The sequence below is a fragment of the Oreochromis aureus genome, linkage group 17 (assembly GCF_013358895.1).
Source record: "Oreochromis aureus strain Israel breed Guangdong linkage group 17, ZZ_aureus, whole genome shotgun sequence".
NCBI classification, from domain to species: domain Eukaryota; kingdom Metazoa; phylum Chordata; class Actinopteri; order Cichliformes; family Cichlidae; genus Oreochromis; species Oreochromis aureus.
Window position 1 is genome coordinate 5,289,019 of NC_052958.1, and position 16,962 is coordinate 5,305,980.

Below are 16,962 nucleotides of genomic sequence, written 5' to 3' on the forward strand. Positions count from 1 at the left end.
CCAATCCCTTTCGAGGCCTTCCCCAAACCGCAGCTCAATTCATGTTTAAGCCATTAAAACGCTGTCAAACCTAAATGAGGACGTGGGGCCAGCAAGTGAACACTACATTACATTCATTTAGCCAATTCAACAAACCAGTTTAATATTGTGCAAATTATTACATTCAAATACTGACTCTATTTCTAAACGCAGAGCATTAGTGTGCTTTTTGGTCAAAACTGCAAATGAAGAGAAAGATTGCTGAAGATTGCATCAGTGCTTCGGTTTCTCAAATGTATTCAATTACTGTCTCCCTTATTCATCAACTATTTGCACAATAAAAGTGTAATGCATTTTTCTTTGTCCTGGACATGTAATGAAAGGTTGTGTATTGCTCGATAAAGTCCTCAGCATCCTCATCCAATAACAAATATGACTAATAATTTGTTTGTTTCCTCTCAGTGACCAACTACCCTTTGTATGCAGTCAGTTAGGCTTTTATTGAAGCATGCCTCATATTCTCGCACAAGAAGAAGTGACTGCAGATGCCTTCTGGCTAATGGAGTCATTTAGTGGAGAATGGTGGATTGTGTATAGTACTTCTGAGCTTCCATGCTGAGGCTTGCTGGAGAGGACTAGACAGCGAGTAACATTACAGGGTGTAATTACTTCAAGCACCATTAGGAACGCAATAACGTCTGTGCTTTGCAGAAAAGCCCAGTCCAGCATGCTCACTAAATGTGTTTGTGCTTGTGCAGCTTGCTTTATGTGTGTCTGCACAAACAGGTCCTCCTATTCAAGTGATTAGCAAGTAATGAGTAGATTGCTCCAGCAACAGATTCCCTGTTTGCTAACAAAGTGCCAGCTGAGGTAATGACTTGTCACTACAAAGCACTCTGCAATAGCCCGCTGGCAGAGGCCAAAGTGCCACTGTGGATTCAGCAGGAAGGACTCTGTCCACTCTTTAGCTCATAACCCAACTTCACAAGTTACTTTGAAAAGAAATTTGTGAATTTTGTAAACTCCTCCAGTTAGTGAAACGAACAAAATTGGTTGGAGTAACCAAAAGAATAAAAGATTCTTACTGAAACTGATGCTGCACTACAGACAGAGCAAAACTAAAGTGCCCAAAAACAGTCTGTATATAGAAGGAAACAAAACACTGAACTTGAATTTTATTACTTGCGGATCAGTTGTGTCACAACCCAAGCAGCTCCACCATGTTAGCATAGTGGGTGAATCATTCCTCTCGACACAGTTTTGGCAGACAAGTCATATTTGAAATTGATTTATTATATAACTACAGGTGGATGTTGGGTGATGGAGGGGCTAAGACAGCAGACAGCGATGCAGGGTGGTGTGTTTAGTATATGACATAAGGACAGATAGGGATGTTAGTGTATATGACCAGCTCGACTTTTTTGCCTAAACTATCTTGGAGGCTTCGTGCCATTTTTCAGTGAGACCTTTGGGTCTGTAAAAAGTTCAGTGCGGGGAACTATTTTTATTCAAGCTTTTACTCCAGTCTATTTAAAAATGTAACTCTTTCAGACTGAGCTTGTACTTGTAAGAAACGTTATCTCTCTGGGAAGATTAGGTGATATTCTGCAGTGACAGTATAAAATACAGATGTAGCCACAGTAAATCAAATCAAATCAAAATTTATTTATATAGCACATATTAAAACAACAGTGTTGACCATAGTGCTTCACAGTCAGTGAAAGCATGAGACCATTAAAACAAACAATAAAACAGGACAACAAACAATAGGTAACAACACAACAAGCTAGAACAGCCAACTAGTTAGAATCAAAAGCCAAAGTAAAAAGATAAGTTTTAAGACGTGATTTAAAAGACTCGGCAGTACGAATATGAACAGGGAGGTTATTCCACAGTCTAGGTGCCACAGTTGCAAAGGCCCGGTCACCTCTCGACTTCAATCAAGACCTAGGTTGTGCTAGGAGCCTGTGATTGGACGATCTAAGTGCTCTGTTGGGATTGTATAAGTGGAGTAGATCAGAAAGATAGCTGGGCGCTGAATTATTCAGAGTTTTAAAAGTAAACAAAAGAATTTTAAAATCTATGCGATATTTAACAGGGAGCCAATGTAATTTGGCTAAAATTGGAGTTATGTGTTCATAGATTCTCGTACCTGTTAAAAGATGCGCAGCTGCATTTTGAATTAACTGAAGCCGGTAAAGAGAAGCGTGTTGGAGGCCCGAGTAGAGGGAGTTACAGTAGTCCAATCTGGATGTGATAAATGCGTGGATAAGCTTTTCAAGGTCCTTTAAAGGAAGGAATGGCTTTGCTTTAGATATTCAATTTCAATTCAATTCAATTTTATTTATACAGCGCCAAATCACAACAGAAGTCGCCTCAAGGCGCTTTATATTGTACAGTAGATTGCACAATAATACATACAGAGAAAAACCCAACAATCATATGACCCCCTATGAGCAAGCACTTTGGCGACAGTGGAAGGAAAAACTCTCTTTAACAGGAAGAAACCTCCGGCAGAACCAGGCTCAGGGAGGGCGGGCCATCTGCTGCGACTGGTTGGGGTGAGAGAAGGAAAACAGGATAAAGACATGCTGTGGAAGAGAGACAGAGATTAATAACAGATATGATTCGATGCAGAGAGGTCTATTAACACATAGTGAGTGAGAAAGGTGACTGGAAAGGAAAACTCAATGCATCATGGGAATCCCCGCAGCCTACGTCTATTGCAGCATAACTAAGGGAGGATTCAGGGTCACCTGGTCCAGCCCTAACTATATGCTTTAGCAAAAGGAAAGTTTTAAGCCTAATCTTGAAAGTAGAGATAGTGTCTGTCTCCTGAATCCAAACTGGAAGCTGGTTCCACAGAAGAGGGGCCTGAAAACTGAAGGCTCTGCCTCCCATTCTACTTTTAAATACTCTAGGAACAACAAGTAGGCCTGCAGACCGAGAGCGAAGTGCTCTAATAGGGTGATATGGTACTACAAGGTCATTAAGATAAGATGGGGCCTGATTATTTAAGACCTTGTATGTGAGGAGCAGGATTTTGAATTCAATTCTGGATTTAACAGGAAGCCAATGAAGGAAGCCAAAACAGGAGAAATCTGCTCTCTCTTTCTAGTCCCTGTCAGGACTCTTGCTGCAGCATTTTGGATCAGCTGAAGGCTTTTCAGGGAGTTTTAGGACATCCTGATAATAAAGAATTACAGTAGTCCAGCCTGGAAGTAATAAATGCATGAACTAGTTTTTCAGCGTCACTCTGAGACAGGATATTTCTAATTTTAGAGATGTTATGCAAATGGAAGAAAGCAGTCTTACATATTTGTTTAATATGTGCGTTGAAGGACATGTCCTGGTCAAAAATGACTCCAAGGTTCCTCACAGCATTACTGGAGGCCAAGGTAATGCCATCCAGAGTAAGAATCTGGTTAGATACCATATTTCTAAGATTTTCAGGGCCGAGTACAATAACCTCAGTTTGATCTGAATTAAGAAGCAGAAAGTTAGCGGCCATCCAGGTCTTTATGTCTTTAAGGCATTCCTGCAGTTTAACTAATTGGTGTGTGTTACCTGGCTTCATGGATAGATGATACTGAAGACTAGAAGACTGATGATACTGCCTAAGGGAAGCATGTATAATGTAAATAGAATTGGTCCTAGCACTGAACCCTGTGGAACTCCATAATTAACCTCAGTGGGTGAAGAGGACTCTCCATTTACTTGAACAAATTGGAGTCTATTAGATAGATATGATACAAACCACTGCAGCACAGTACCTGTAATACCTACAGCATGTTCTAATCGCTCTAATAGGATATTATGATCAACAGTATCAAACGCACCACTAAGGTCTAGCAGGACAAGCACAGAGATGAGTCCACTATCAGAGGCCATAAGAAGATCATTTGTAACCTTCACTAAAGCTGTTTCTGTGCTGTGATGAGCTCTGAAACCTGACTGAAACTCTTCAGATAAGCCATTCCTCTGCAGATGATCTGTTAGCTGTTTGACAACTACTCTTTCAAGGATTTTTGATATGAAAGGAAGGTTGGAGATTGGCCTATAATTAGCTAAGACAGCTGGGTCTAGAGATGGCTTTTTAAGTAAAGGTTTAACTACAGCCACCTTGAAGGCCTGTGGTACATAGCCGATTATTAGAGATAGGTTGATCATATTTAAGATTGAAGAATTACAGGGAGTGCAGAATTATTAGGCAAATGAGTATTTTGTCCACATCATCCTCTTCATGCGTGTTGTCTTACTCCAAGCTGTATAGGCTCGAAAGCCTACTACCAATTAAGCATATTAGGGGATGTGCATCTCTGTAATGAGAAGGGGTGTGGTCTAATGACATCAACACCCTATATCAGGTGTGCATAATTATTAGGCAACTTCCTTTCCTTTGCCAAAATGGGTCAAAAGAAGGACTTGACAGGCTCAGAAAAGTCAAAAATAGTGAGATATCTTGCAGAGGGATGCAGCAGTCTTAAAATTGCAAAGCTTCTGAAGCGTGATCATCGAACAATCAAGCGTTTCATTCAAAATAGTCAACAGGGTCGCAAGAAGCGTGTGGAAAAACCAAGGCGCAAAATAACTGCCCATGAACTGAGAAAAGTCAAGCGTGCAGCTGCCAAGACGCCACTTGCCACCAGTTTGGCCATATTTCAGAGCTGCAACATCACTGGAGTGCCCAAAAGCACAAGGTGTGCAATACTCAGAGACATGGCCAAGGTAAGAAAGGCTGAAAGACGACCACCACTGAACAAGACACACAAGCTGAAACGTCAAGACTGGGCCAAGAAATATCTCAAGACTGATTTTTCTAAGGTTTTATGGACTGATGAAATGAGAGTGAGTCTTGATGGGCCAGATGGATGGGCCCGTGGCTGGATTGGTAAAGGGCAGAGAGCTCCAGTCCGACTCAGACGCCAGCAAGGTGGAGGTGGAGTACTGGTTTGGGCTGGTATCATCAAAGATGAGCTTGTGGGGCCTTTTCGGGTTGAGGATGGAGTCAAGCTCAACTCCCAGTCCTACTGCCAGTTTCTGGAAGACACCTTCTTCAAGCAGTGGTACAGGAAGAAGTCTGCGTCCTTCAAGAAAAACATGATTTTCATGCAGGACAATGCTCCATCACACGCGTCCAAGTACTCCACAGCGTGGCTGGCAAGAAAGGGTATAAAAGAAGAAAAACTAATGACATGGCCTCCTTGTTCACCTGATCTGAACCCCATTGAGAACCTGTGGTCCATCATCAAATGTGAGATTTACAAGGAGGGAAAACAGTACACCTCTCTGAACAGTGTCTGGGAGGCTGTGGTTGCTGCTGCACGCAATGTTGAAAGCCCTGACTTTGTGTTAAATTAATCCTAAAGTAATAATGGTATTTCTAACCACTGATATACCACAACTTCATCCTTTCAACAGCTGCTGAAAGTAAGGGGACCTAGCTGCTATCGGATATTTATATAGAGATCCTCCAGCTTCAAACTGTATTACCCTTCAAAGACCTGCAGTTCAAAAAAGCGCCCCTCCGACAGCCAAACCCATCTGTTCTCTGATTGGATTGTTACATTTGTGATTGACATGACATTGACCAATCAGATGAAAGGAAGAAAAATAGGGTCAAAATTTGTACTTGTGACTTGCAGGGTTTTTTTGGCTAAATCCACACACAAATTTTTTTTACACATACAAATCTTTTTTACGCACGCACAAATTTTTTTTACACATACAAATCTTTTTTACGCACACACAAATTCTTTTTACACATACAAATCCTGATTTACAAGTACAAAATATTTATGACCACATTTTGAGCCCATAGAAGCGGAGCGGCCAAAGAGTAAACTTTTAAAAGTAAGTACTGAATATTATGTCACTTATTTATGTGCAAATGTTTAATAATGAAGAACATCAAAACATTACTGTTGGCCACATGTCGGCAAAGTTACAAACATTAGTGATGCTTGTACTAATTTGCTTTTAGAGCCTTTACTTTCAAATATACGCCGTTCAATAGTCAACCTCAATCTTACAGAGAATGTGATGATTTTATGGATAAAATGGTGGTCAGAGGGCCCGGTGGCGCCAGTGTCCGGCAGCCTCGCCTCTGTCAGTGCGCCCCAGGGTGGCTGTGGCTACAACGTAGCTTGCCATCACCAGTGTGTGAATGGGTGAATGACTGGATATGTAAAGCGCTTTGGGGTCCTTAGGGACTAGAAAAGCGCTATATAAATACAGGCCATTTACCATTTACCATAATTAAAGTCAGTCATATATACACAAACACAACAAGCTGAAAGTCAGTGATGCTGCTCGGTTTGCAGTCCTGAATATCACAGCACAAGCAGGATTCACTGCACTGTTAATGTTAGCTATGTTATATTGCTGCCTCTGTTCGGTGGTGTCGAGCCAAACGGACGTGTTTGAACGAGCTGACGGTTCACTGATAAGCTGAAAGAAAGATGCTTTAATCACAGGAGTCACACATGTGTCCACTGTACCATCTGGAACTCTTCTTGTTTAGCACTCGTAATAACACAAACACTAAATCCTCCTTCTCTTGTGCTGTTTTGTAGCAGTGTATACACCTGAGACTGTCACCTGTCTGTCTGCCCTGCACTCTCTCTCTTTTTCTTTCTCTCTGATTGTGTAACAAAAGTATGAACATGTATTTATAAGTTACACTTGTGTTTGAATCCTGCAGCTTATCACACATTTGATTTCCATGTGTGACAACTGCAAGTGTCCAGAGTGAGGACAGACAGAGGGACCCACTGCTGCACATCATCTGCGAGGCTTTGCACCCCTGATGATCCACCAGGACAAACTCAGCAGTGTGTGAGGAAGCGGAGGAGGAAGAGTCAGCAGCAGCTGACAGATGGAGAGAATAGACAGACTGTGAAGGACTGCTAGAAAAGTTTAAAATAACTCATTGTCTGTCCTGAATCAGTCTTATTAGGTAATGTTCAGATAATTTGATCATTCCAGTGTTTTCAGTGTGGGAGAAAGTACTCAGGGCCTTCAAGTTACACACTATGAAAGGCAGCAACAAGTTGTGTGTGTATGTAAATGATGGTGTGAGTGTGTGTACATCTATGGACATCAACTTGATGTTTGCTAAAATGATAACTTATTAATTCATATACAAAACAAGTTCTTTCTGAGAAAAACTAAAATCAACGCCAGAGAGGGTTAAAATAATTTTATGAACAAGTTAATTCCACACCAGCTACAGGAATAAAATATTAATAGTAAGACAGCAGGAATAAATAACAAACAGGAGAAATATATACAAAACAAGAAAACGGCACACATGAGAGAAAAGGTCACATGACAGCACAGCATTTTCTACCCACACTTTGAACTGAATAACAAATAACATGTATTTATTAAACTTGTAGACGATGAAAACAAACAGAAATCAGAGTGTAAAATTTAAAAAACTTTTATTGATGTTAACTTTTTTTTTTTTTATATAAAAAGAAAAAAGTTATTAAAAAGAAAACCCCAACAGACGAACCCCTCTGAGCAAGCATAGGCGACAGTGGGGAGGAAAAACTCCCTTTTAAGAGGGAGAAACCTCCGGCAGAACCAGGCTCAGTGAGGGGCGGCCATCTGCCGCGGCCGTTCCAAGGGTTTTCTTAAGTATATCGTTTAAAACTAACCAATTTAAAGTTTCCAATTCGTTTTCCAGAAATGTTTCATATCATGATTTCTTTTACATTACATCAGCCTTGTTTTGTTTCCCGGTGAAACAAAACAGTCGGCCTATAGATGAGAAAAACCGATGTATGCAACTTGGTTTCTTCAATAGTTTGGCTGCCTCCTTTATGAAAATTTCAGCAATCATATTTTCGATTGCTGGCTGATTTAATTCCAAGGCTAGCAAAACTACTCCTGCACTTTTAAACTCTTTACACAGGGCTTTGAAAATCACCTTATGGAAGTTTTCGAACTTCTCTAAGGGGATTTTATCAATTTCATCCTTGATTTTATCCCAGATGTTGTTGGTATGCTGGTTGTAGATGTCTGAAACTCTTTCAGGACTGATGACTTTGCCTGATTTTTTTACAGCTCGTTTAACGAGTTCTGCCATACAGTTTTCCACCAAAGATCTGTATTTTTCTTTGTTATCTACAGCCTGCATGGTGGCACGGCGGCCTTTGTCTTTCTTTTTTTTTCTTTTTTTGGGTTTTCGTTTGTAATCGCAACCTAAATTGCAATGAAGGTTGTTGCAGTATGAAGTATTCCTATAACTGTTAATGACATTAACGTTACCACTTCCATAATTATGTAGTGTGAAGTTCATACTTGGCACATGGTTATATATTGTCACATCTTTGGGAACAATGATGATAGCTGCAACACAATCGATATATTCTGGAATACTCCACCCCTGCGGCACCTGTGTAAGACTGTTTTGCATTTCGTCCTGGAATGGCCTCACATAATTTGCTACGGCATGTCTCCTGACACGGTCTGGGTTAATCCTAGCTCTTCTGCGGGTCATTGTGTTTAATAATCTCTTCCCTTAAAATGTATTCTCTTTGTTAAAGATTTGAAAATCTATTACACAGGGCCTACTTAAGACCTCTGGTGCGACGTCATCTCTTTGAAGCCTTTGATCCTTAACCCCGCACACTTCGAGCCCTTAGCCCCGCCCACTTTGAGCAAACCCTAAATGGAACTGTTGCTTAGCAACCGGAGCGTGATGTCACAGGGGTGGGCGTGGAAAGGATTTTGGCCTGATGCGCCATTTTCCGGGGCAAATCTCAAGCGACAGAGTTAGCGGATGGGACTGGGGTCAGACTAAAATAAATTTATTCTCCTTAGATAATTTTTTTCCAAAGATTCTTTCTTTTGTTATCAATAGTTCTCATCATGCTGATTGATGTTCAAGGGGTCTCCTTTCCCATAAGTTTGATTCTAATTCCTACAGTGGCGATGTTAAATTGGGGTGAAACGTCATCATAGCAGCTTTGACTGACAGCTGCAGTCACGGAGAAACTTGCGTATGTCTGTTCGGGAATAGCAGATAGAGCGTAGGCTCTGAGAGGAGGGCCAGCGTTTACGCTACGAAAACATGACCGAGTGTTTTAACCTGACAGCCTGAGGTGTTCTTCAGTAAACTGGACTACCCGACTGAAGGACCCGAGGCCCCGCTGCACTTTTTCGGTAAATTAATCGTGTTTGTAAGCTAATCCGTAACTACTGTCCTTAGCTATGTCCTGAGACCTAGCTAGCTAAGATGAGCACTCGGCTGTCAGGGTTCGTTTAGCTAATCTGTGCAGGTGAATGAATTTACTAAAGAAATTAAGAGAAACGTTCCGGGCTAATCAGTCACTAATTACTGTTACCGTACTTTTATTACAATTATTATACTGTAAAAGCAACAGGCTGCACGCTGCTTCAGCTCCTGTGCAGAACTGAATATTAAATATGTGCAAACAACAGCATGTTTTCAGTCTCTTGCCACATCTGTAAAGACAGTAACATTTTTTTAAAAGCTTGTACTTCAGTAACTCCTCATTAATCAGGAACTATGGATTAAAGTACTGTAGTGTACTGTAATACTGAAAAAAATGTAAGAGAAGAACTTCAGATCCTGAGTGTGTGAGGACAGAAGAATCAGCTTTATTTCAATTTTGAGGGATACAATTCATATTTGAGTTTGTGATGGTTCTGTTCTCTTTGTGATTACAGGGGCTGCCCTCAGATTCAGACAGATCATCCAACATGTTCACATGTTAACTGCAAAATGAACTGATGAAAACAGTACAAAGGTTAAAGTATTACATGTGCTGTAGTGAAAGCTGCAGCTTTATTGATAAAGTTAAAGACAAAAAAACAAAAGGATTAATCACTCATGTAACTGTGTCACTATATATCAGCATTAACAGGACCTCAGTTTGATGTTTCACAAAGCTGCTGATCTCAGACCTGCACATCTTCCGTTTTAAACACTTGATGTACTCAGCTGCATGAAGAGCATATGAGATTTTCTCTGGCACAATTAAATAAAACCTGATGAAGGTCAAAGGTCGTCACTTGTATGTTGAACTACAAACTTGTCATCTGGAATTCTTTCACAGTTTTTTGCAGATAATGTGTTATTTACCATAAAGTGATTCAGAGTTATTCATACCAGAGTAACCAGAGAGGATCATATATTTTTAAATATATAACTTTCTACAGGACTGAATATAATATCTTTATGTAAAAGTCTGGAGCCTCTGGGGAGTATCCGAGTATTTATAACATTACACAAACCAAAGGTCTCCATCACAGTGTTCATGAAATGCTGGGTTTATCCATCTCCTGGATCGGGCCTACGGAGGAGTGCTGAAGATTTCCCTGTGAGGGAGCTGCTGGTGAAGATCATGAGTCCTGCTTGATCAATGCGATGAGCTTCAGTCTTCCTGGTGTTTCTTAAATGATGCCTCTTTCAGTAGGTCAACAGCACCTCTGGCACAGGACAGCTGTGATGAAAGAAAAGGAAGAAGTTTCTTTTTGTTTCTTTTTTTTTCTTTCTTTTTTTTCTTTCTCTTACTTGCTGAATACGGGACAGACTTGACTGGTGGAAAGAAAGGGGAGAAAGAAAGAGGGAAAGAAAAAAAAAAAACCTGAGAAGAGGGACGGGAAAAAGGGCAAAAACAAAACCAACAGAATAAGCAGACAAAAAATACATATCGATCACCTGGATCACCTGTTGAGAAAGAAAAAGAAAGCAAGCAGAAGAAGACGAGAGTAATAAACAAGATCACAATGATATATGGGAATATGACAGTAAATACTAAATATTAAACATTATGGTGCAGCACGTGAGATCGACAGCGCACAGTGTGCTTTGAGGTAGGAGCCCAAAAGGGTGTAGTTTGTGTGTGTGATCACCCGTGTGTACACCTGTGAGCATGAACGCTTTGTTTTTAAAAAGGTTCCTTCATGTAATGATCTGCTAGAGGGTGTGGGGGCCACTGCCCCGACCTCCAGGGCATGAAGCAGGTATGGAGGAGATCAAAACTCCAGACATCCAGAGGCCCCCAGAACACAAGAAACCAAGGAAGACCAACAGAGGGGCAGCCGCGCCACTATCCCAGAAAGAGCTGAGGAGAGTCCCAGATGAGGGGTCACTCAGCAGCCGCGGAGCAGAAGCCAGGGGGGGTTGCAGTGACGTGCCCGTGAACTCCGCCGGCAGCCAGCTGTGCCTGAGTGACCGAGCCCCGGGCCGAGGCCGAGGCACCCCACCCCGGTGGCCCGAGCGAGCCCCAGGCTCCATGCCCCGATAAGCAGCCGCCAAGGATTGAGCCGGTGGGTACCCGGGCGCCCACCCCCGGACACAAAGAACCACCAACGCACCGATGTCTGAGGGCGTCTGCCACCGGCAGGGGAAGTGGTGGGGGGAGATGGGCCTCCAAACCTTGGAGGGCCTGAGATGTCCCCAGAGAGGTGGGGTCTGATACCCAACCTGACATATAGACACAGACATACAGGCACACACATTTTCTGTTGCCTACATTGTAGAGGGTGATTTTACCTCTAAACAGGAAAATGTGCAGTACAAAAAAAAACCTCAGACAGCCTGCAGACACGTAACAGAAGAGTTAAAATGGGATTCAGCAAGGGGGGGCTAAAATTGGTTGTCATGGCTCAGTGTGAGGAAATGAATCATAACTCACAATAATTTCTATTTTGAGAGCTCCAGTAGATTTTCTTAGTGTACAGGCTGTGATCAGCTGACCTGCTGCTCTTTGTGGATGTATACAACTTAATTCAACCAGATGTGAGCAGATGTTTCATGAGCTGTCCTGGCTGATTTCCATCCTCTACACTGACACTCTTTATGCTGTCTTTATGAAGGTGGAATTCAGTCAGTGGATCTCAGCATCATCAGCTAAAATTCATATCTTGCTACGCTTGATGTAACCTAACTCTGACCATGAAACCACAGTCACTGTGCACCAGTCACACACAGTTCTTTACTTTAAATCCATCACAGAACAGCAAACTATAACATGTTTATCCTGCACTAACCTGCAGAGGTTTTTCATGCAGCCTTTAAATAACAAAGTTAGTCTACCTCAGCTTGCAGCATGTTTCACAATATGAAAAAACATAATGTCACATAAAGACCCAATATTTGATTTAAAAACATGAGGACTTACACGTAAGCTTTCAATTTCCAGTTTATCAAACACCACTGAGCAGTCCTTTAAATCTAACCTCTCTTCTTCCTCTCCTGTCTTATCTTTCTCCATCTCTCAGTGAAGTTAGTGCTCTTTCTTTTCTCTCCCTGTCAAATACAGCAGCTTAACTAGCAACACACTGTACCACAAACTGCACACAAACAGTTTGTGTCTTTGCTGATGTTTGTTGAGCTGATAGAAATGTTGAATTTAAAATGACCTGATATTTTAAAATGTTTGCTCTTCTTCTGTAAGGCTAGCTAGATGCTGAAGTACCGCAACTTATGGACACCTGCAGTCGTTCTGGCTTTGTGTTTTTAGTTATTTTAACAAATGTACCGCTAAATAACTGAGTGAGATAAAACCCAGTACTTACTTAAAGAAAACAGGGTTTTTTTCCTCAGCTGTTTTTCTTTATCTGTCCACCATTTTTTGAAAAAGTTATCCACCAGCACCACTGTGCTATGAATCTTGGGATAGGGTGGGTTAGATAATGCATTTCTAACAATATTATAATAATAATATTCATTTATGTTTTAAAGAGTAGTAGATGACGCTTAGCAGGCTCTAGATATCTGAGTGGGACACCTGTACGTCAATACAGCCACACACCTATTTTTTTATTTTTTTATTCACTTCTCACAAAACTTTTTAATGAATCAGGATCCTATCCACAAAGGCTAAAACTGTTCTTTGTACAAAGCTGTAAATCTGCTTTCTTTAATGCCATAAAGCTGGACATTTCTACATGGGCGCTTGCTTTTGGAGCCAGCCTCACGTGGCACCTTTGTATTAGCTGTATTTTTAAGCTCAGGTGCTGGCTGGGCCTCCTAGAAATTTTTTAAAGTCATTTACCCTTTATTACCAGGAATGTAGTTATGTATGCTGATCATGTATAACATCAGTTATTGTGTGAAAATGACCAAACTACTATTCAGCAGGACCCAAGCTAAATGTACTGTGTATCAGCGGTCCCCAACCTTTTTTGCGCCACAGACCGGTTTATGTCCGACAATATTTTCACGGACTGGCCTTTAAGGTGTCACGGATAAATACAACAAAATAAAACCACTACCGGTACAAAAAAAAAAAGAAGAAGATTTCTTAATAACACATGGGAAAAGACTCAAGGAAACAGAGTTAATGATAAAAACGAAAATAATGATAAAAACGAAAATAACGATAAAAACCCTGAAACCCATAAATTTCACACCTGAGCCTCAACTCTCGCGGCTTGACAGGTTTGACAGCGTTTTAATGGCTTAAACATGAATTGACCGGTACCGGTCCGTGGCCCGGGGGTTGGGGACCGCTGAATCTTTATATTCTCACTGTGCTCAACCCTTCTGTAGGCACTAACAGGAAACTGTGCTAGAATGAGACGTTTTGCTTTCATGTTTATTTCAATTAGACTTTGTTGCTGATTATTTTTCTAATACAGTAATTAACCTTTTTGAGCAATTACCAGTTTTTATAATATTTTTTCTGTGCCCAGACAATGTTTTCCATTATAAAACAATTAGCTGTGGTTAGGTCACATACTGACAGCCGCAGACTCAGGAACAACTTTCTTGTTGGTTGGTCTTCCTTTCATCATATTTTGCCATACTGACATGTTTATGTGAGAGGAAGCTGGTACTGGTGATATTTATGGGAGTAATAACAACATGATAACAGCTATTTAATGACAGTTGAAATGGGTGTCATTAGTTTTCAATTGCCTAATTTTCTCTATCAATTAAGTAGTAGAGGCAGTTTTTTTCTTTTTTTGACATGTTATGTTTAATATGATCTATTTTCTGTATGACTATAGCCTGGCAAGAGACAAAGCAAGGATTGTGATAAAACAAACCTCAATAAGAAACAGAATCATTTCCATCTTTGTAAATGCAGTAGTTACTAAAAAAATACAGGAAACTGTCGTCATGTTGAAATGAAAACTCAACCCACTTAAAAAAAACTCAAAAAAGTTTTTCCTCTCCTCAAAAGAAGGAATGCATTGTGGAGTAAATTACATATCACGGCGTTGCTTTGAGAGGATTATTACAATTTGCAGGATTAAAAAGATGCTTGGTGTGTGGCCTTGCTAATTGCTGTATTAATGCTGATTCAAGGGCCTCTCACTTTGAGTGTTGGCTTTTATTCAGAATTTACATAATGAGGACGAATGGCTTGCTGCATAGGTAATAAAAGATATGCTGAACTTTTTGAGATTTTTCTTGTCGCTGCTAAAATTTCAGATACAAAAGAGTCATGAGAAATTAGTGATCTAAAAAAGAAAAACAAAGAATGAGTCCAGCCAACACGTAGGCTGCTCGTCACAGCTGTTTAATCAGCGGGAAGTTTTCCACTCCATTACTCGCTATGTTCTTTTTTTTCAGATGTTACGTTTGTGTAATAACCACTCACTTATGTAATCTGCTTCACCTGCATTTAGTTCCTGATGAACTGAAGTGTGAGGATGGAGGTGGATTAATGCCAATGGCAGCTTTTTACATTTCCTCTCTACATTGTAACACAAATATCTATATTTTCTACTCCTTACATTTTCAAAACAGACTTTTTACTTTAGGTTTAGCACATTTTAGGAGTGTTATTTCACGTCCCCACACTTCAAATATCAAACTGATGTGAACTTAAGTGGAAAAACAGAAAGAAGTTTCTAGTTGTGCATCACCGGTGCTTACTATACACAAATACATGAAAGAGGCAGAGTGTACAAACTGTGTGCAGTCAGCCACACAGTGTTTCAATTAGCTAAAAGTACGGGGATTTCACTGGATCTTCCAGGGAGAGAAAAGAGTGCAAGGTAACATCAGCTTTAAATGTAAGCACTGCTTATTTGATAAACTGGATTTTTTGAGCTCTCTGCATTCTGTTGGACTGATGCAGAGCAGCTGTGGTGTTCATGGTCACATCACAGTTAGCAGACATCAAATTAAATTTAAGCTGATTGAGTTTAATTAATAAATTCCAGCTTTATAACAGAGTTATCCTGTCTGGAGGTGGGAAATGAGCCATGATACTTTATGTAATATCTGCTTTTATCTTGTTGAATTAAGTTCCCCCACCTCCCAAACCCCAGTTTAACCCCTGACTAAACAAATTTTTTGTTTAGGTGTGGAGAAAAAGTAACTCATTTATTATACAGGCAACATGTGTTATGTGTTCTATGAATTCATTCAAATTAAAACTTTGTTAAAATAAGGTTTGTATACTAATGTATTAATATTACTTTATAATTATTACTTCTAAAAAATCTTATAATTGCATTTTTATAATAATGTGATATGAGGTTCGGTAAGCTTAGGCGAAAAAAAATAGCTGGTAAATGTCCTCCAAAGGGCTAATTTTTACTTTCACACTTTTACTTGGGTAAAGAAGTTAAATCAGGAGTTTAACTTTTGCCAGAGTATTTTTTTAAACGCAAATTTCTGTGCTTTACGTAAATCAGCGGTCCCCAACCTTTTTTGCGCCACGGACCGGTTCATGTCAGACAATATTTTCACGGACCGGCCTTTAAGGTGTTGTGGATAAATACCACAAAATAAAACCAGTACTGGTACCCCAAAAAAAGAAGATTTATTAATAACACACGGGAAAAGGCCCAGGGAAACACAGTTAACGATCAAAACAATCAAAAAGTAACAATAAAAACCCCGAAAACCATAAATTTAACACCCGAGCCTCAACTCTCGTGGCCTGGTACGAAACGACTCACGGACCGGTACCAGTCTGTGGGCCAGGGATTGGGGACCACTGACTTAAATGACCCATAAAGCATTAATAAGTATTGAATATAAAATGTTACTTTCCTACCTTTTTTGTAGAGTAAAAAGGTCAAATTGGATTGGAATTGTCAAATTGTGGTCCTTTATCACATATACAGATTTGTTTTAAATAATGAAATAAAATGTAGTCTTCAGCTTAAAGGTATACCCTTTAACATGGGTGACTGCCTCAGTGAGATGAAATGTGGAAGGAAAGGCCTTTTTGTGTGTCGATGTGCGTGTTTGTGTGTGGGTCAGAGACACAGAGTGAGCGATAAGAGGCCGGTAGTGGCTCCTGACTGAGAAGATGGACTGTTATGGCCTCATTGATCTAGATCTCTCACAGGGAGCTCATTCCAATCAATATAGAGAGAAGTGGGGAACGGTGCTGCTGCTGTTTTGGACCACCGCCCCTGCAGTATCTGCTCCGTCTGTCCTTCTAACTCTTTTTCTCACTTACACCACTTTCATACCACCCACCTAATTCTCCTCAGGCTATCACACAAACAAATATTTCCGCTTTTGTTTGTCTCTTGTTAGACGACCTGCTGTGAGAAGATTTTTTTTGATCGAGATTTTGATGCTGTATTTATTACCATGACAGAACCTTTAGTGGAGGTCGCACTGCCTGCCACCGCATCACCTTTTCTGCTTCCCTTGATCACATAACAGTTTGCATTGGCACACTGGATGTTCCTGTTGTGTGCATAAGAAACAAAGACAAAGGTTGTAAAAAAGTATTTATATATGTTTTAAGATGCAGAAATCTGTCATACTTGGACAAATAGGTTGAAAAGGGCACTATTAAAATCAATAGTCTTGATGTGGGCCCAAAGCATCCTTTTTAAGTCTCCCGAGGCAGGGGATGAAAGAAAAGACGTAAGCATGTGCTTTCCTGTTCCCTTTTGTGCCACTATAAGTGTGAATCTTTATGTGGAGGGAGAAAAGGGGAGACTTGTTGATGCAATGGTGGGCGTGGACATGTGTGTGAAGGTGAGAGAGGCACAGAGTGTGAATGAGAGCACTGGGGG